General features: G+C 37.6%; 2 protein-coding genes across 3 annotated transcripts in view; one reads left to right on the forward strand and one right to left on the reverse strand.

The window, feature by feature from the left end:
* The window catches only part of LOC141394063 (uncharacterized), a 917,654-nt gene that overhangs the window by 422,176 nt on the left and 472,656 nt on the right, over nt 1–22,822 (reverse strand). The window lies entirely within an intron of this gene.
* Nucleotides 1–22,822, forward strand: part of LOC141394066 (uncharacterized) — a 190,603-nt gene that overhangs the window by 90,081 nt on the left and 77,700 nt on the right. The gene's annotated exons all lie outside the window — the stretch shown is intronic.

The raw sequence follows: 22,822 nt of genomic DNA on the forward strand, positions 1-22,822 counted from the left end.
GGGATTCGGACGATTACTATTTTTTCTGAATTTTTTAAAATTTGTCAATAAAATTTTTCCTTAATACCAAAATTCAAAATTTGTATTTCCTGTATTTTTGAAGCTAAGAGTACATATTTATCATTACATACTATATATTTATCATAAAAAATAGAAAAAAAATGTACGGTAGGCTTTAATGGAATTTTCGCTGATGCATTTTCAAAATCGAAAAATGACGCAGTTTTTAAGATGTTTGAGATAAATTCATAAATATAAAATCAAAAGAAATATTTATAAATGAAACTTTTAATTTTTTTAATAAAATAATAAATTTTGGACAAAAGTATAAAGGAAAATTTGTATTGACAAATTTTAAAAAATTCAGAAAAAATAGTAATCGTCCGAATCCCATTACCACATAGGGCTTAAAATTTTTGTAATTGAACGTAGTTTAACATAATTTTTTTTTGAAAAAATCGAAGGGTGCAATCATTTTTAAAAATTGATTTTAAATATTAAATCCCGAAAATTGCATTGAAGCCCACTGTACATTTTTCTTATAAATATTTCTTTCGATAGCTGATAAAAAAACAAACAAATCAAAAAAAGATGGTCCCATTTGGACCAATATTAAAGAAGTTATGAGTATTTCTTTGCATGTAGTTTTTACAGAATTTGACTTTTTCAAGGCGCGATATCTCTGGAACCGTTAGTCAAAAAAAATTTGAAAATATACTAAAATGTTTTGTTAATCAGCAGCATCGCCACAGCAAAAAATAAAGGAAATCAAAATTCTCATCTTGAAAAAGTGTCCGATTTCACTCAGAAATCCCCATATGTATAAGAAATTTTTATAAGCGGTATTTACATAGCGAACAGTCTGATTCTCTAATAAAGAAATTTAATTTCTTGGTGAGAGTTGCGTATGTAGAATAGAGAATAGAGGATCATACGCATAGATCCAAGATTCGCCGTCTTTGACGATCCCATAAACGTCGTTTGAAGCACCGCGATCGTATTTTTTCACAATTTCTTTGCACCAATCGACAAGAGCCTTTTTTGAGCGATTGTCAAATTGTGCTGGATCAAACGAGAAAACCCATTTTTCCGGCCAGGTATTCATGCAATGTTAAAGGTTAGTTCGTGAAAGAAATGCCTAAGGATGCCACTAGCAGTATCCGTTCACGCATGGCTTAACTTTTTTCTGGCACAACGCCCGTTTTTGGCGACCCTCACAACTTTCGTTTTTTAGCTTTCATCCATGAAAAAATACATCGATCTAAACCTATTTCGATAAAATCGATCAAGAATCGTGGATGTAGCATCACAAATTATTTTTGGGATAAATCGGATACAGATCTCATGCCATTAAATTTTTTTAAACCGCTGTTTTCGCAAAAAACGCGAGTGATGTGTCAGTTTCTTCATTGACAAGGAAAAGATTCACAGGAAACGAGATTAAATCCGAGATATGTTCAAAAAAATTTTTCGCACATTTTTCGGTTTTTGCAGTTGTTGATTTATATGATCCGGACCGTCAAAAAACTAAAATATCTTGGGGTCCCAGCACAATCAAAAGGATGTTGTAAATACTGTACCCAAAAATAGGGTTTTTCGAAAAAATATCGCACTAAATTTTGGCTTTGGCAGTGGATTACTGTGATGCTGTGTGGGCTACATAGTCAATATACATATCAAATTAGGCGTAATCGCGAGTACTTTAATCCTATTTATGGTTCTTAGAAAAAGCAGAATGCAAATACAAAAAACACAAAGTCTGTCTTCAATATGTCAGCATCCATAAAAGGTGGATGCAGTGGAAATTTTGAAAAGCGATACATTATAAGTGTAATCTTCATTTTGTATTATTCTACTTTTTGGCCGGTTTGACAGGCAATCGAATAACAACGTAAAAAAACTTGTTTGCTTCACTAAAGCCATTGTCTTCACGACTATCATCTGAGAAATTCTTTTGAGAACCTATTAATTTATCAACAATTTAATTTCTGAAAGAAAATTATTAGAAACCACAACTTTTAATTTTTCCAGTAACTAAATTAACAGTACATCAGTACGTATAAGTGCTGTCGTCACGTATACGCCAGAATTCATTAAAAAATCACGTTTTACATTTAATGACACAAAGAACCGTAAATACGATTAAAAATAATGCGATGAGGATGATTATTGCAATTATAAACTTTTAATGACACTTCATTATAAACTTACTTAAAATTTAAGACATTTTCAAAAAAAAAAACAAAAAACTAATTACATTATTACAATATAATAAATAACATAATTATCCCATTCTTACCGATGATTTATTGTAAACGGAAATACGAATCACGCATAAACAGGAATTTCATTTCGAAATAAATAGAATTTCCTTTTGAAAGTATTTCAAGTGTGGTGGTGATGACTTGCTGGTCTTTTCATTTCCTATACATGACAGCTGTTTCTGTTGTTGTTGTTTGGAAATTTTAAAATATCACAAATACACACAGTTTGTAAAAGAGCTACGCGGTGACATTCTTTTACAAATACAATTAAATTGAGTATGTGTTAAAAAAGGGAATACAACAAAAAAACAATAGCTGACATTAATTGCGTTAATGTCATTAAATGGCCATTGTTGCAAATGAGTGTTGAGCTCGACATTTTCCTTTTGACATTAAATATAAATATTATTATATTTTTTTAATATATTAAACAACACTTGCCGAACACTTCAGACATGCTCAAATGAGAGCTTTTACTATAAAAAACACTCATATCTGGCAATGACAATAAATGTTCGTTCCCGGAGAACAATGGCTAAAGCACAACAATGCGATTGGCACTTGTCACAATAATTCGAATGCCATTCCAAGGGTAGGTTGGTTTGTGTAATTGTTCTGTGGAAATTTACAAAAGAAAGTAACACATTAAAATTATAATTAATTATGCGAGTTATTTGGAAATGATTTGCAAAATGGAGAACTTGGGAGAATACAAAACTATTATTGAGCCATGGCACGTATGATTGTTGTCATAACGTATGACACCTAATGATGAATTGGAGTTTAAATTACAATTTTTAATTTATCTAAAATTTTTAATTTAGGAGGGTTGGCGTTTTTTATTTGGGATGGCGACTTCTATTTTGCTTTTCAAAATAGTCAGGCTTACTCCCATAGTCGTTGTTTTATTATTTTATTAAAACAACTTTAAATTATTAGTGGGAAAAAATTGGCGATGTTTACCAAGGGGTAAGGCAGGGAAGACTGTAGTTTCAGATCTCGCCACAGATCTTCATCAGTTCCCTTGTTTCTGGTTTTTCAACAAGAAACTTTTAATACCCAAGTGTCAATTGCTCGCTCAAATTGATAAGTGTCCAAAGAAACACTCTGATCGAGAATTTCTTTGGCACTACCTAAACTCGAGCAACTTCACTTGCGAACAAAACGATGTTTACCAAGGGGTAAGGCAGGGAAGACTATAGTACAGATCTGTGGCGAGGTCTAAAAATATATTCTTCCCTGCCTTACCCCTTGGTAAACATCGCCAATTGTTTCCTACTAATAAATTAAAGTTTAAGTAAGTAAGTAAGGCCAACAACTTAGCGCTGGCCACCCTATTCGTTCCCGAAGCTTGAAAAATGGGCAGAGTAGTCCCGCTGCTGAAACTTGACCCCCAAAGGTGAATCATACAGGCCGATTTCACTTCCTTTGCCAGTAGCAAAGATAATCCAGGCGTAACTCCTCCCCAGCTTCACAACGTGTTATCCAGTTGCGGATCATCAACGCGGTTTCCGGAAGAAGCACAGTACCACAACAGCACTGCACACCATTTCCACATAGATTGGCCGAAGACTCAACCAGGTCAAACAATGTCAGAGAACTGTGACAGTAGCATTGGATCTGTCCAAAGCATTTGATACGGTCGGCCATGCCAGACTGTTCGAGGATATCGAGAATACTACCCTCCGAGACGTTGTCTGAAACGTTGGGTCATCGAATAGTTGTGTGGTCGCCATTCATACGTAGAATTTGGGAACAAGAAGTCCAAACCCCGTAGAGTGAAGTAGGGAGTTCCCCAAGTATGAGTGATATCTCCGGAACAGTTTAACCTCTACCTTTCTGCAATTCCATGCCCTCCCGATGGCATTGGGAGTTCCCCAAGCAGGAGTGATATCTCCGGAGCAGTTTAACCTCTAACTTTCTGCAATTCCATGCCCTACCGATGGCATTACGTTAGCGGATGTACACTCATGGCGTCAGATCCCAACATTTGTGACAGGCTAAACGCCTATATCATTGATCTTGTAGAGTTTTTCCACGCGAGAAATATGAAAATATCCACCACTAAATCAACAGCCACACTGTTCACCACATGGACGGCGCCAATGAAGTTCCCGCTGAATGTGCAGGTCGACGGTTCAATTGTTCCGACCACAAACTACCCCAAAGTCCTGGGGGTTACATTCTATAGCATGTATAAGTCGTCCGAGCACGCAACAGTTATCAGGGATAAGTTGAGAAACAGAAACAAGGTCCTCAAGTCCCTAGCCGGCAGCACTTGGGGTGCGGATAAAGAAACCACATACAACACGATAGGCCGGTCTGTGGTAAACTATGCGGCGCCAGCGTGGTTTGCTAACGTAAGTGATACGCAATGGGATAACTTACAAATCTGCCAAAGTGCTGCTCTGAGAACAGCTGCAGGGTGTCACCTCATGTCTTCAGTGGGCCATTAACATGAGAAGGCAGAGATCCTGCCGGTGCGTCGACCCAACAAGATGTTGATGATGCAGTAACTGCTTGGATGTTTTAGGCAAGAGCACCCAAATCACTATCTGGTGGAAATTCCTGAACCTTCCAGGCGAATCAGGGAGGATTATCGTGATCTAGAAAGGGAGGTCCAGAGATATAAAAGAGAACCCTCAGATCAACGTTCTTATCAGGCAGGTTTGAGAGATAGTCACACTGATGCGGTCGCTGAGGCTCTAGAAGCCCATAGTGCGAATATCGTCCTCGAAGATCACCCACCACCCGTGGCAGCGGAAGAGCAACAGCTGCCAAGGCAAACGAGAGTCGCGCTGGCACAACTAGGATCTGGTTGGTGGAGCCGCCTCAACTGGGCCAATTTTGATAGCACGCAGAATATCAGCCCAGCATGTGGCACCGGTCCACATACTACGCAGCACCTTTTTAACTGCCCAACCAACCCGACTAACCTGACTCCACTCTCACTGTGGACTAATCCTATTCAGGTAGAGCCAAATTCAGGGCAGAGCCAAATCAATAAAATGAAGACATACACATGCATGTAGAAGCTGCTACAACAATAACAACAACCAATGGATATCAATCCCGCGACGGCCGGTTCTATGCACCGGATTGACTCGGAGGAATCTTCGACCAGCGGCCGTCACCTCAACAATTACAATTCGGGTATTTTTTTTTCACCATGGGAGCGGCAATTTATCCCGGAATGCCTGCTCCGAGCTCTTCTGGTCCGTGCCGGGATAGAAATGAACCCCGGGCCAGTATGGATCTGTTCCGTTTGCCAGATCCGCATCCACCACATGTCAACAATGGTGAGATGTAATGGATGTATGGAATGGGTGCATTTTCGTGGGTGCTCTGGCCTTAGTAGCACCCGGGATTACAGCGACAGGTATGTTGCTGCTTGCTGCGTCAGCGCATCACCCAGTGCGTCTTCTACGTCGTCGTCGGAATACGAGACGCCCCCGCAGTCTCCCCAACAACAACAACAAATGCAGCATCTAACACCACATGTTGTTGTTCAACGGCCCGGAAATGCATCATTCCTGCAATTCAATTGCAACGGTCTCCGCAATAAGGTCAGTGAAATTGTGGACTTTATGAGTCGGAAAAACATCATGGTCGCCGCGATCCAGGAAACAAAGCTCACCGCCACCTGTAGCTTACGTTGTGATGGTTACAACGTTTTGCGGAAGGATCGCACAAGAAGCGGAGGAGGAGGACTTGCCTTCCTAATACACCAGTCTGTCCAGTACAGACCTATCTCGCTTGAGCTTGGCTCTAGTGACCCATACATGGAATGTATGGGGGTAGCAGTAAAGTGTGGTACTGCCGAGGTAGAGCTGCTTAATGTGTACATACCGCCGATGAATAGCTGTGCCCGACGTTATATGCCCAATATTAGTTCGCTGTTAGAGGGCGATAACCGTCTGGTGCTAGGGGACTTCAATGCTCATCATGAGCTTTGGCACTCCATCCTAGGTAATGACCAGCGGGGTACAGCGCTGGCAGAGCAAATCGATAGCTCCACGTTTTGCACGGTGAATGAAGACGCTCCTACGAGGATTAGAGGAAACTGCCACAGCTCGCCAGATATCACCATTGTGGCACCAGGTCTGATAAATGACGTAACCTGGCAATCCGTCATTTCCCTTAGTTCGGACCACCTCCCTATCATCGTCTCCGTAAACAGACCACCCGACTTCATAACCTCTGAACGCCGTACTTTCCTGAACCATGGGAAAGCTGATTGGCAAGGTTTCAGAGAATTTACCAATCACCGCTTCAGTCAATTGCCCACCCCCACAGATCCTCGGGTAGCTGAGAGAACTTTCTGAGACATCATCACTAAAGCAGCCGCTCGCTACATACCTGCTGGTCGAATACCCGAAATAAGACCAAATTTCCCAGCAGAGGCGACGGGACTAGCAAATGAACGTGACGAGCTTCGTCGTACGAACCCCGAAGACCCAAGAGTTAGAGAACTTACTCTTGAAGTCAACAGGCTAGTGGGCGAACATAAGCGGAAAAAGTGGCTAGACCATCTGAAGCAGTGCAACATTGGTGCAGGAATAAGTAAATTGTGGGCAACGGTTAAATCACTCTCGAGTCCGGAAAAGAAGGATGACAGAACGGCTGTTACTTTCAACGGCGTGACAGTAACTGACCCAAAGAGGTGCGCGTGTTATTTTAACCGGCAGTTCATAGAGCACCCCGAGAGTGATAGGGCGAAGAGAAGTGTGCTACTCCGTATAAGAAGAACTCTTCCAGCCGAGGAGGTACCACCACAATTTACGATGAGCGATGTTGCAGATGCCATCCGAAACGCTAAATCATCCAAAGCGTTGGGCCCGCACCGAATATCGATGGTAATGCTTAAGCAGCTGGATGAACCTGGAGTTGAGTATTTAACAAGTGTTCTCAACCTATCGTTAGCCACCCATGTTGTACCGGATGCCTGGAAAGTTGGCAGGGTGGTCCCGCTACTGAAGCCTGGCAAGCATGCCAGCAGAGGTGAATCGTACAGGCCGATTTCACTCCTGTCGCCAGTAGCAAAGATCCTAGAGGCGCTACTCCTCCCCACGATGAGAAGGTGTTTTCCAGTTGCCCAACATCAACATGGATTTCGGAAAATGCATAGTACTACAATAAGATCAGAAGTAGGAACAAGGTTCTCAAGTCGCTGGCCGGCAGCACTTGGGGTGCTGATAAAGAAACCTTGTTGACCACCTACAATGCAATAGGCCGGTTTGTGGTAAGCTATGCGGCGCCAGCGTGGTCCGCAAAGGTTAGCGCATCGCAGTGGAAGAAGATTCAAACCTGCCAGAATGCCGCCCTGAGGACTGCAACAGAGTGCCTCCTCATGACACCAGTGGACCGTCTTCATGAGGAGACAAAGATTTTTCCGGCGCGTCAACACAATAAAATGTTGTCGATGCAGTACCTGCTTGGGTGTTATCGCAGTGAGCATCCCTGTCACGATTTAATGGACAGGCTTCCTCCACCCAGGCACGTCAGGAGAGATCTTCATGATCTAGAGAGAGAGAGAGAGGTCCAAAGGTATAAAAGAGAACCTCTAGACCAACGAGCTTATCAGGAAGGCTTGGATAGCATTCACACTGACATGGTTGCGCAGGCAGTACAGAGATAAAGTGTGAATGCCGTACTTTGAGAGCACCATCCATCGCAGCAGAATAACGCCAGCTGCCAAGGCAAACACGAGTGGTTTTAGCTCAGTTAAGATCCGGGCGATGCAGCCGCCTCAATTCGTATTGGGCCAGAATTGACGCCACGATACCCAACATATGCCCAGCATGTGGATTGGGACCACACGATACTCTGCATTTATTCAACTGCCCAGCTAACCCCACTCACCTGTCTCCTCATTCTTTATGGACGCAACCAGTCCAGGTTGCAGAATTCTTGAGTCTGGATACAGAAGAACTTGATAACTGAAATAATACACGAACGAACATATATGCGTTGCTACAACAACAACAACCAATGGATATCTAGGAACTTAAAGTAAAATGTTATATTTGAGGTAAAAACTAAGATTTTATTGGGTTGAGTTATAGGAGTTAAAACATTGGCCTTGACATCTAAGCAGAAGTATTGTTCCTTACAAATATTTGTTCTCTAATGAAAAGCTTAATCTCCTTGCAAAATATGTGCGCATATAAAGCTGATATTTACATCGTAGCAGGCTCTATAAATTCTTTTCTCCTTCATAGGAAAATTGTTTATCATAATTCAACCCAATTTCTTTACCGTTTGTAAACCCTGTACGTATGATTAACGTCACAACGTATACCACCAATAACACGCCCATTCAACAAAACATATTCCCAATATCCAACAGCCATTCTATTCATTTATTTTAGTTGTGTTTTTCTCTTTATCTATTTTTATTTTTTCCTGATCCCTCACTCTCTCTCATAATAGTTTATTTTATTTGATTTGTTTGTTGTTGATTTGCTAAAATAAAAATCAATTTAAATTTAATTTCCTCTTGTTTTGTCCCAGTGTCCAACAAATTTAAAATTCTCTTTACGTAGCAAAGTGTGGTCAACACACAATCGCGCACACACACACACACAATAACAACAAACAAACAACCCATTTTCGGAAAACAAAATCAATTTATAGGCAATAAATTCAAAACATGTTCACGTAATTGAGAGTTTTAACCTAACTCGATTTAGTTTTTATTTTTATGACAGTTTGAAAACCAAAATTGAAAAACGTTTGAAATTTATAACCACCAAACTAGACAAGGGGGAGAGAAAACATACGACTCTACAGAGAGTGTGAATGTATAAAAGGGGTAACAGGGGCAACTGTCATTTCCATGCTATACACAAAGCATTGTTTGGTGAATTGGAATTATGGTCAAAGAAGTAGAAACATCAGTAGTAGTAACAACAACAATAAACTACATCTAGACAGCAACTGGGATTTTCACAGAAACAAAAGGGGGTAGAAAACTATGGGCATTTGTAGGTTATGGCTAGTGTGTTAGTCGGTATATTTCACCAAGTGCCGGCAACAGTTTCACATAAACTGCAGCAACTGTTAGTTTCTGGGATTTTGCTGCTGTTGAAAACGCATGAAACACACAATATTGTCTGATTCAGGATAGAAAAACAAACGAAACTAAATATTCCAAAACACTTTCACAACATGGACATAATAACATTGAACATACCCGAGGGGCAATGCTATACATTGGGGTGTACGGATTTTGCAGAATAAATCTTTACATTGTATATGAGCAAAGTTTGAAAAAACAATAGCAATTTTTCGAGGTATTAGGTGTGAATGATGGAAAGTATACGAGCTGCTAACATGGGTAGATGTATTACTTATGATTGTATGTGTGACCAAAATAAAAGCTTACCGATACAGTGTTCTGAGCAAATATTTTAAATTCTAATTAAAAAATGTTGCTTGTTTCTTTCTACCAATTTTTCAGTTTTTTTTTTTTAGGTTTCCGATTTATTGGGGAATTCCTACCCCATCGACATTCACCATTCGATTATAATATTTTAATATCCGATATTTTCTAAGATTGTAAAATTTACATGACGATTTTCCCGTTACACTCTAAATTACGTACTTAACCTAGGATGACTTCTCTGCAACTTACGCATTTAACGTTAAAAAAAATGTCATCAACATGCGTATGCTGCAATAGGATCAACGGGGCAAAGCACAGTCCAAACAAATAAGTTCAACTGCAAACCCATTATGGCAAGTGCAGAAGCATTGGTAACTATTAGCAGCTAAAACAACTACTGGAATACTGCGCAACAATAGTTTGCACAGCTCACAGGAATATTTTTCAGAAAAAAATATTAAATCCTTTGAAAAAATGGGCATTTTTTCACATTTCAATTTAGACGGTCAAAAATTAAAAAGACCACATCTTCGTGTAGTGACGAACAAGGGGATCTGGTAAGAGGTGCGAATTTAGGAAAACATCACTTTTCAAAACTGTTGATATCCAATTGCACCAATAAGTAAGGTGATACAGTAACATTCCCAGAAGATTCAATAGTAAACATATTAAAACTAAGAAAAAAAAATATTGGACTTTTTTTCGCAGTTTTGGAAAATACGTAATTTTTGTAAATTTCTGGAGAAAGAAATAGCTATTTCTCGGAAACTGATGCAAACAAAAAAATGAAATTATGAAAATATCTCTATCCGATCAAAAGTGCGGCGACGATACACACCTGTTGCAACTTCTATATCCATAAAACATACTCTATAACTGGAACATGATATAAAAATAATAACAAGTAAGAAAGGGTTATAGTCGGAAAGGGCCGACCATGTGATACCCTACTCCACTACACCCAGGCACTATTTTCTAAGGAATTTTGTTTTATATTATTGCGACAAATTTTAGCCGTCCGGTAATACATACATACATATGTTGATATACATGGTAACATACCAGAGATATAGAACATACATAAATATATACGCCGTCTTTACTGGAAACGTAAGGTATTATTTTCCGTATTTTATAATGATCAAGTTTTCGCTACACATTAAAACAAGTTAGAAAGTATTAGTCAGCAGTGCCGAGATGAACCCTCAGCCTCGGACAAAAAGAAAATAAGTAAACTCAATACTTATAACGTCTCTATGGTTCTTTAATGTTTGGGTCAATTTCCCAAGAAGAATGGACTTTGGCCCCCAAAATAATTGTACCATCGTAATAAGGACCACAAAAAAAAAAAAAAAAAAAAAACAAGTAAAAAAGTATCAGTCAGAGATATACCCTCCGATTGTGTGGATTGAAATACTTTTTTTCAAAAAAAAAAAAAAAAAAAAAAACATGTATTCAGAGGGGTTTTCAAAATTTTGGGCGTATGAACCGACAAAAGTATAGATAGGATTAAAGCTCAAAAATTTGCGGGGATCACGATAGATAGGGCTTTTTTATCACACTAGCCTACGAAAAACATAATATCGCTGTGAATAGGGCCACTAGGAAAACCTTCGGTAAAAATGTCGAAAGGATCCTCGAACAGACCCTTAACCACACAAAAATGTTGAACATTTGTGTGGGTGGTACCGCAAGGATATGACAGGTCCAAAATTTGAACATAAACTAAGTTTCGACAATATTTAGAGATCCAAAGTTTCGACCAAATCGGTTGCTACGTCTATGAGAAATCGCGCGTACAATTTTAGCGAATATTTTGTGGGGGAGGTATCGGAAGCAATGGACCTATAAGCACCACCTTCGAATTTCATCCAATATTCGAAGAAATATTACAATATCCAAAGTGTGAATGAACGCAGTATTCGGTTCGAGCTCTACAGCCACTACATATCGCTCATTTACTCAAAGAGTGACACATTTCAAAAAATCAAGTTTCAAGAAAAACCCGTTTTAGGTTGCGGAATGAAATTTGACTTCCCAACTTAAAAAGGTTATTACACAAAAAATAAAATAACTATTAGGATCATCTTTTGGAAAGATCTTGCCAGATATCCGTGCTAAATTTCTGTGCAAGATCAAGCAAGATTCGAATTGTTCTAGTGCTTCATAACCTCAAAAAACTTTTTTGTTGATTTATGCCAAACTCCTAGAAAACAAGCCGTAATCGTTGAGTTTTAGAGGTATCAACATGATAATTTGACACAAGATAAAAAAGAAGTCGTAGAAAAAATAGAAATTGCTAACTCAAAAAACCCGTTTTTTGAGTTATGCCACTCTTTGAGTAAATGAGCGATATGTTGCTTAAGAAGTATGGAATTGCCGCTGAAAAAGTTTTTACTGTCGTAACTGGGGCAGAGAATGCAAGATGCTTCAACAAAAATCAAAATGATTCGAGAGCAGGTCTTAAAGTGAATTTATCCAAAATATTGTGTGGGAGGTACCCGAAGGAGTGAACAAAACAAATATAGACCATATTCGTACCTGATCTATATCTGGTAAATATATTAGGATGTGTAAAGTATGGACCAAATCGGTCACCCCCATCCAGAGTTATCGTGCACACAATTTTTCCGAACATTTGCAAGTTGCTGCAACAAAAATCAAAGCGATTCGAGAGCAGGTCCTAAACTGAACTTTTCCAAAATTTTGTGTGGGAGGTACCTGAAGAAGTGGACCGATTGAGTCCATATTGGAACCTCGTCTAAGTCTGGTAGGAATTTCACGATATGCAAAGTATGGACCAAATCCGTTACTCTCTTCAAGAGTTATCGTGCGCATAAATTTTCCGAACATTTTCAAACTTTTGTGGGGGAGGTACCGGAAGGAGTGGACCGATATAACCCATCTTCGAATTTAAACTAAGTTTGGACAAAATATTACGAAAGCCAAATTTTGGACCGAATCGTTTGATCCGTTCGAGAGTTATCGTGCGCTCTAGCCAGACAGACAGACCGACGGACATGGCTAAATCAACTCCAAATTGTCTGAAACACATTTCGTCCAAACATACTTGGGGTCTAACACCATTATTTCGATGAGGCACATTTTGTCCGTATGAAATTGTATATACCTACCCTCGTTAGCATAAATGCTGACGGTATAATTACACTGTGCTACAAAAGTTGACAAAATTGTTTTGCAGGGGTTCTGATGCATATATTCAGTTTTGTGTGAGTCCATGGAAGACGAAACACCTTTGGTATCTTTGGGTCACTTGATTTTTTGATTTTATAACGGTAAATGTAGTGAAAAACTTGGTTCCTTGGATTTTCAACTTAAAACGGACATAACTTCTTATTTCCACAACGGACTTTTGCAGATTATTTTTTTATTTAAAAAGTGAAAATGATGTCTTTCGAACAAGCAATAATTTTTAAAAATCGGGGCCGTATCGGTCCTTCAGTTACCTCCCCCACAAAAGTTCAAAAATTTTCGGAAAAATTGTGCGCACGACCGATTTTGTCCATATTTTACACATCTTAATATACCTACCAGGTACAGATCAGGTTCGAATATTGACTATATTTGTCCACTCCCTCCACTCCTTTGTCCACTTTACGAAGTGATCTCGAATCACTTTGATTTTGTTGAAGCAACTTGTATTCACGTTTTTTTTCAGAGGCAAGAAAATACTTCCTAAGAAAATAGCCTCAAAGTTGTAAAAATCCCTATGGCACCATGTGTAGTGGCTGGAGCGCACTATAGCACTCGCATTGGTTAACCGATTTGGCCGGAAATTTGGCCTTCGATAGATTTTGTCCAAACTTTGTATCAGTTCGAAGATGTGCAATACTGGTCCACAAATTCCCGTACTTCCCCCCAATATTTAAAAAAATGTTACTAAAATGGTATACACGATACTTTGGATCTTCTAATATTTTGTCCAAATTTAGTTTAATTTCCAAAAATGGCCCATATTAGTCCTCTCCTTAAGGTACCTTCCCTGCAAAAGTTCAACATTTTTGTTTAAGTCGAGTTTAGGATCTGTTCGAAGATCCTTTAAAAAGGTATACCGATGCGGTTTGTTGTGGTCCTGTTTACAGCGATACTATGTTTTCAGTGGACAAGTTAATGCTTCCTGGCATACTGATCCAAAAGTTATACTATGACCCACTAAAGTGACTAGTGGGCGCTATATCAATCGAAATGATATGACCCCCAAAATAAGATCAACTTCCATAATGGACTATGTCGGTCCATTCCTTCGAGTACCTACTCCGGAACATTTCCACATTTTTGTCGGCAAGCAGTAAAGAATTGAAAGTATATAGGTCACAAAATGTAGCTTAAATTCTCTGAATATCCAAAGTCGAGGTGTACCGTCATATGGGGGCTATAAAGTTTTGCGACTACAAGGTACCTCAAATGACTACTATTTCGGTAAAAAAATATACCTAAAATCTGAAAATATCGAAAATCTGGTGGCAGCGTTATATGAGGACTATGCCTAAGCATGAACCTATATTGACAATTTTTGGTGGAGAAGTGTTGGGACTACTAAGAACTCCAAATGTCTAATTACTGAATTTTGACCACGATTTATTTAAATTTTTCTTATCTATGAACATTGCTGTTTCAGAATCCGCAAAAACTTCCCAGGTATAAGGGAGTTTCATTTAATGTAAGTAAAGGTGCACCGTACATGACATTGTTTTACAAGGAAACGATATAGACAGTACATTGTCACAATTTGAACTTTTATATCTCAAAAATTGTAAAACCTACAAAAAAACATATACATACATATATGGGGCTAATGGCAGAAAACCGTGATTGGGTCCCTCGAATAATTTTTGACTGTTCTCCGATTTTGTCTGGAAGGTATTATTGTGTATTAATTAATTTTAGACAAAAGATTTGTCTCTTTTATCCCTTAAGAAGAAATTCTTGCTCTTGTGGAGTATAAGTTTTGTCATACCTCATACGCCTTGGTGATAAACGTAAAAATGCATCAAAGCTGTAGGAAAATAGAAGAAGGTAATTACTTTAGGAACGCCTCATGATACTTGTAAATTTCGTCATAATCTATACGACCTGAAGGCCAATCTATGCATGAACCAATGCTAAAAAATAAAATGTGTCTCACAACTATGCTTTGTGCCTTGGAATCTTTAATTTACCCTATGAAACAAACAATTGGGCATCTACATTTAATATCTTCTTTAAATGCTGACCACAATGTGTAAATTCCTACCAAATCCGATATCAATATTCGGTCACAAGTGGAGTCACTAAACATTATAATTATTTAATGAAATAATTTTGAAAAAAATATGTTTGTTGACTTATGTTGCGTATGCTTCCATTTTGATTGATAATTGCTAAAACAAAACAGATGAACCCACTAAAATAAAAAATATTTCCAAAAACCATAACAAAACTCTCTTGGCTTATTTTTGTAGTCCAGTGTTCAAACTAAAACAAAAACCCGCTAGGCATTAAATTAACGCAGTACCCTTAAATACAGACTCCTGTGTGAATGGGCATGCTGTCTGGAAAGCAGCATGGACAACGACACATCCGAACAGCAAAACGTACAAAAATAAATGCATCATCATCTTTTGAGTGCTGGCAATGCTGTGATGGTGATGAACAAAATGCTGCCAAAAGGCTGAAAAAGGAAAATGAAATCTTTTCGATGTGAAAATGAAATCCTCAGCGTGTGTGTGCGTCTGTGAATATGTTTTTAGTTTTTTTTTTGTTGTTTTTGCATGTCGCTGATGTTAAATGCATGAGATAAATCTACAAATTGTGAATGTGCGAAATTTGCATTCAGTGTTAAATTCATTCTGTTTTGGTGATGTGGCAAATTAAAGCGCAAAAAACAAGCAAGGAAAATATTTATGTAAATTTTGTTTTTGATGAAAATCAACAAAATTTTTGAAAATGTTGGAATATTTGTTAGGTAGAAAAACACCATAAAATATCACATATTTGTGGTCAAAATCCCTGGGGGTAAAAAGAGGGATGAATGTAAATGATATCAGTTGTGATTTATGCATACATTTTTTGGGGGAAATTTACTTTTTCATATTTCTAAGTTGTTAAACACATTTCTATTGTTTTATTTATTTTGACTGAATAAAACCTGCATGGTTTCGCAGAAGGGTTTTCATGGAAATTTGTATACCTTTTGGGAATTTGTTAATTATATTGCTAAGTGTTTATAGATTCCGCAGACACATTTTATACCTTGATGAAGTTGAGTGGATCTCACACAGAAAATATTATAATATTGAAATTGAATTCATTTTAATTACAAAAACAATTCCATTTGATAGTTACTTTTGAAGAAACCATGGAAATTGATTTTTTGAGTCCATCATGGCGTATGACAGTTGTCACAACGTATACGACTTGTTCAAATGATTCATTTCTGTTATTCGTTTTGTCTTCTATATTATTTTTACCTTAATTATTTTTCTTTGTTCTATAGCAAAAGTACACATTTTCCAAATGTCTCTCCCAAATGCATTACCAATTATTTCTATCAGCTATGTTTGTTTTTATGGATTCCAACCAAAAAACTAAATATGTAATACTCTTTCTATTTTTTTGCCCATCTCATTAACAACATGACACCCCAGAAATTTTAGTTGGCCATAATATTTAGACCACTTTTTATGTTTGTTTTGTATTTTCATGTCGTTTCACAATTCCATTTTGGCTCCCATCTATTTTCCAGTTCAGCTGCATTTGTTTGCATCTGAAACACTTAATTGGACATGACGTTGCTGTAACTCTTTTTTGGCTGGTTCACTGTCCACCACATTGTTTGTTTTACAGATATCGGGTTTTATCTGATGGAGATTTGCCACATCAGCCAATATGGTACACAAAATGTATTCGATACAACCGACATAAATTGCACATATATACATATGTATAGAAGACCAGCGAAATATGGGTCACATTAAATGCAAAGCGATAAATTTTGGAATTGTGTTTTTATTCATTTAAATAAGCTGTGGTAGATATTGATTTTCTTTTTTTTTAATCTGTGGAAATTTTATCTAACAGATTTCGTTGCATTTTTTTCATCTTGAAATGCAACAAAATTTAGAATCTCAATTTGAAAAATTTGTTAGAATTTTTTTCTTATTAAAAGACTATTTCACACAAACGTATACAAAGGTATATGCCAATGAGTAAAGTCCAATTCTCTATATAGCTCAACGAAGACTAAATACCAAATGTCAGCCATTTCGGTGGAATATTAAGGCCACAACCTTCAAAACACCGAAAATCGGGAGGTAAGTTCTTTGGGGGCTATATAAAAGCGTAAACCTATACCAACAAATTTCATATGGAACGTTTAGTACTCCAAATGAAGACCAAATACCAAATTTCAGCCATTTCGGTGGATTTATGTAGGGGCGTTCTATTGGGGCTATATGAAGGCGTGGACCTATACCTACAAATTTCTGGGGGAAAGTTTTGGTGTGATAATGAGGCTAAAACCTACAGAATTCCGAAAATCGGGTGACATCGTCCTATGGGGGCTATATCAAAACGTGGACCTATATAAACATTTTATGGTAGAAATGTTTCTTAGCCTCTGGAAACACAAAATACAAAGTTACAACCGATTCTGTTGTCAAATAGGACTAATATATTCAAAATATTTTAAAGTGACGCGTACTATATATGGGGCGTTATATGGGGCCTACACCAAAACGTGGACCTCTATAAACAAACTTTGGTAGAAATGTTTTTTAGCCTCTGGAGACACAAAATACCAAATCACAACCAATTCGGTGGTAAAATGGGACAAATATCTTAAAAATTCCTTAAAATGACTACGCGTCATGCGTCACTTTGTATATGGGCTATACGAAAACGTGGACCTACATAGCCCGCTTTCAAAACCAAAAGTCCTACGTACATATAATAGATTCTACCAAAATTTCTTCCACCTACTTCAATCCGGTCGGACGCTAGAGTGATTTCCACAAACGGACAGACAGACGGACATGGCTATATCGATGTAGAATTGCACGTTGATCAACAATATGTATAGTTTGTGGGGTCTACAAAAATTATTTCGAGGAGTTACAAACCGAATGACAAACATAATGTACCCACCATCTTATGGTGGAGAGTATAAAAAGAAAAAGCGAATCAGTAGTTATTCAATATACAACGTTTTTTTTTTTGTACGGACATTCTGTACAAACTAATAACCCAAAATACCAAACTACTTCCTATGCAGTGGTATTTCGTCAGTGGGTTCAAAATGAATACAATTGACTGATCTTGTTATAGCTAGCCGCTGGAGAATTTTTCAAAACGATCTAAGAATTGGGCCTCAACAATATTTTAATGGAAATGTTGTTCAGTATTTGGGGGAGCTACTAGGAGGCATATTCAGGTGAATATTTCAATGAAATATGCAACACCAACTACTAATATAAAAAGTACTTTATTAAAAAAAAAGAACAACGCTTTGGCTTACCCCACCTTTAATGAGAAAGTACCCAATGTATCCTCCAAATATGTAATAAATATACTGTTTTCCGTATACCAAATTTTAACTATATATTTTCATGTATACATATATTTTCAGCCGATTTTAGGTAATTGGTATTTAGGTATTTTGATGAAATTTGAATCATGCCACTAATTAAAATAGAAACAAACAAGTAAAGAAGTGTCAGTCGGCTTTGCCGACAGATACATACCCTCAGCCAATGTGAAGCGAAACCTCTTCAGAATTTTGTGGCCGTTTTTGTACAACTTGCCTACAAAAATGTGGATTAGGAATTAACTGCACTAAGACACAAATGTTGAACTTTTGTAGTGCAGGTACCCTTAGGGAGGACCGATATGGGCTATTTTAGAAGTTAAACTAACTTCTGACAAAATATAAGGAGATCCAAAGTTTGGACCAAATTGGTTGCCCATTCAAGTGATATCGTCCTAGCATTTAAGTGACATTTTTTAAATATTAGGGAGAAGTACCAAAAGTTGTGGACCGGTATTGCCCATGAAACTAAGTTTGTATATAATATGACGAAGACCAAATGTTGGAACAGTTCGAGAGGTATCGTGCTCTCCAACCGCCACATATGGTGACATAGGGTTTTTTACACCTTTCGGGCTTTTTGCCTAAGAAATATGGACTTGCCCATGAAAAAACTTTTACCGTCGCAATGGATGTAGCGAATGTAAATCGCTTCAACAAAAATCAAAGTGATTCGACAGCAGGTCCTAAAGTGAACTTATCCGAAATTTTGTGTGAGAGGTACCAGAAGGTGTAGACAAATATAGTCCATATTCGACCGTGATCTATATCTGGTAGATATATTAGGATGTGCAAAGTATAGATTATCGTGCGCAAAATTTTTCGGAACATTTTGAAGTTTTGTGGGGGAGGTACCTGAAGGAGTGGACCGATATAGCCCATCTTCGAATTTAAACTATGTTTTGATAAAATATTACGAAGGCCAAATTTTGGACCGATTCGACAGATCTGTTCGAGGGTTATCTTGCGCTCCAACCACTACACAAGGTGTCATAGTGGCTTTTTGCGCCTTTCCGGCCATTTTCTCAGGAAGTGTGGACTTGCCCCTGATGAAACTTGTACCGTCGTATGGGGGGAAGTGAATACAAGTTGCTGCAACAAAAATCAAAGCGATTCGAGAGCAGGTCCTAAACTGAACTTTTCCGAAATTTTGTGTGGGAGGTACCCGAAGGAGTGGGCCGATTGAATCGATATTGGAACCTCATCTAAGTCTGGTAGAAATTTCACGATGTGCAAAGTATGGACCAAATCGGTTACTCCCTTCAAGAGTTATCATGCCCACAAATTTTCCGAACATTTTGGAACTTTTGTGGGGGAGGTACCGGAAGGAGTGGACCGATATAGCTCATCTTCGAACTTAAACTAAGTTTGGACAAAATATTACGAAAGCCAAACTTTGGACCGCATATCCGTTCCAGAGTTATCTTGCGATCCAACCACTACACACGGTGTCATAGGGTTTTTTGTAACTTTCAGGCTATTTTCTCAGGAAGTATAGACTTGCCCCTAATGAAACTTACAGCGTCGAATAGAGGACAGCGAATACAACTTGCGTAAACAAAAATCAAAGCGATTCGAGACCAGTTCCTAAACTGAACTTTTCCGAAATTTTGTGTGGGAGGTACCCGAAGGAGTGGACCGATTGAGTCCATATTGGAACCTCATCTAAGTTTGGTAGAAATTACACGATGTGCAAAGTATGGACCAAATCTGTTATTCCCTACAACAGTTATCGTGCGCACAAATTTTGCGACAATTTTTGAACATTTGTGGGGGAGGTACCTGAAGCAGTGGACCTATATGGCCCATCTTCAAACTTAAATCGAATCTGGACAAAATACATATATACCCAAAATTTGAACCGAATCGATTGATCCGTTCGAGAGTTATCGTGCGCACCAGCTAGCCATACAGACAGACAGACGGACGGACATTGCTAGATCTACTCAAAATTGTCTGAAACGAATATCGTACAAACATACTTGGGGTCTAAAACCATTATTTCGATGAGGCACATTTTTGGTCGTATCAAAGTGTAAATACCCTCTTTAGCCTAAAGGCTGAGGGTATAAATATCCAAAATATATTGAAATCGGTCCAGGTTTGCAAATAGCGACCATATAGTCGCCCAAATTATATTCAATTTTGATGGAATTTGGAAAAATTATTTGCAAATTATTTATATGGAAATGAATGAATTCTGATTTGGATATTGCTCCTACATTTATATATTCGCCCGATTTGAGGTATTTGATTCACCAAAACACACTATGTCTGTCTAATTTTGATGAAATTTAGAAAATGTGACTAAAGTTGGTTTAGGAATAAGTTCGTCAAATTATTTTTGAAACGGTTTAAGTACACCTCCCAGGTATATTTTCGGCCGATTTCATCTATTTGACGCTTCAAATATAAAATTGGATAAAATTTGGTAAATGTGATGCAATCTGGTGTGAAAAAAAATTTCGACAAATTATATTAAAATCATAGTGGTGTAGGGTATCATATAGTCGGGTCCTCCCGACTTTGATCCTTTTCTTATTGGCTTTCGATATTTTTTGCCGATTTGGTCAAAACTTCTCACATTTTAATCGCAACAAAAATTTACCTAAGATTTCTAGAACATAAAGAGGTTCTAGAAACGGTTCTTCAAGCTGAAATTCACAAAAGGAATGATCTAAAATAATCGAATTTTGAGCTTGAAGAACCATTCCTAGAATCTTTTTATGTTCTAAAAAGTTGTTTATTGAAATCTTAGGTACATTTTTGTAGTTGACTGTAACCTTAATTGTTGGGCGGTTCGGCATTTGTGGACCGGAGTCGGAGAAGAAAGTATAAAAATCGAATATTTTCAAAAGTTTTTGGCTATTTTCACATTTAAGAACCGGTCATAGACATTTCATATGTTCCAGATAGTTGTTTGCTGATATCTTCGCTACATTATTGTGGTCCATTGTTTTCTTGAATGTTGAACGGTTTAGTATCTTTGGAGCAGGAACCGAGAAAAAAGGATAAGAATCGCATTTGATTTGCTATTTTCACCATTGAGAACCATTTCTAGAGAGTTCGTATGTTCTAGAGAGTTGTTTACTAAGATCTAACGTACTTTCTTCTAGTTGCTTGTTTGCCTCAATATTGATCGGTTTGACACCTGCAGACTAAAATCCGAGAAAAAAATTAAAAGGGAATGTTGACCTTGAAGATTTTGGCTTTGAAGGTGAGGTTGAATGGATTTTATGTGTTCACAGTTATTATTCCATAACACCGCCAAATTTTTGGCGGTTTAGAAGATATGTGCATGACAAAATGATCCCTTTTGACATCAAGGCCTCAGGTCTTTTGGGGCCCATAACCGCGAAAGTTGAAGTGATAGGGAAAAACGACGGGACACCTGTCTTTTTATTTTTGGAATTCTATCCCGCTTCGGTGTCAGAATACGGTTAATAATAATCGTGTCGCATATTGTATGGTACTATTAAAATTTAAAACTTTGTCCTTGGTAGAGGTTAGAAAGAGTTTACTTCTAAAATATACCACAATAAATTTCTTTAAAACCATGTCCGTAACAGACAAACTCTGTAATTCTTCATTTCTTGTAATGATTAATATCACATCCTTATACCTATAACATATTTTCACCTTCAGCATTGCTATACTGTAGAAAATTAATCTAAACACATAAACAAATAAGTTCATAATAATTACCTGAAACAATCTATCATATTTCCTTCCCAACTATTCTTTCTTAATATTGTGAGTGATTTATTTGCAAGGAAACCACAAGAATCTGTTGGCGAATCTTATTCCCATTCCAAGTTAGCAGCTACAAGCAATCACAAAACAAATGGAATTATGGGAATTTAAATAAATTGCTTGGTAACGCAATTTATGGTGTTCCTGGTGGTGGTATGGTTACTATTGCATAAATACCTTGAAGAATTGTGGTCGTCAGAAATTATCAAGCATCTCTTTCTCATCTCATCAAATTAGTTAGAAGGAGAAGATGAACAATAGCAACAACAACAATCATCGTCAACATCATCATAATCATAATAAATGTCATTTCCATTAGATTTTGATCATTTGTTATTAGATATAGACAAGGAAGCCGGAGGAAGAGTTGGGGGAGGGAGAGGAAGAGGAAGAAAAACTCAAGGACATTTTGTGGTAGCTAGAATGTGAATATTCCATAATGGGGAAATGGAACGTGCAATTTACGTTCTATGCCAAAACGGAAAAACACTTCATGCTATTCAATGCAGTGTTATCAATCCAACTCCACACAACACGTACGTATGTACCTATGGTGTGTGGTTGTGTGTGTACATCACCTTTTTTATACCAAGCTGTGTTCTGGAACGTGAGCACGTGTATGTGTTGTTTTTTCTCTAACTGCTTTGCTAAGCCATCATTTTTCATTTTTAATGCCAAGTTCACATTCTTAGATTTTCGTGCAAAGATTCATTCTTTTTGCCATGGAAAGATTTGTGATTTATTTCATAGAATATCTTGTGTGGCTTTCTTTCGTTCTTTGAAAAGCCTCAGGCTCTGTGTTCGTGGCAATGCCTATTAGCAGCACATTTTCAA

This window comes from Musca autumnalis, unplaced genomic scaffold, assembly GCF_047663935.1.
Source record: "Musca autumnalis isolate F117 unplaced genomic scaffold, ASM4766393v1 scaffold_2, whole genome shotgun sequence".
Lineage (NCBI taxonomy): Eukaryota > Metazoa > Arthropoda > Insecta > Diptera > Muscidae > Musca > Musca autumnalis.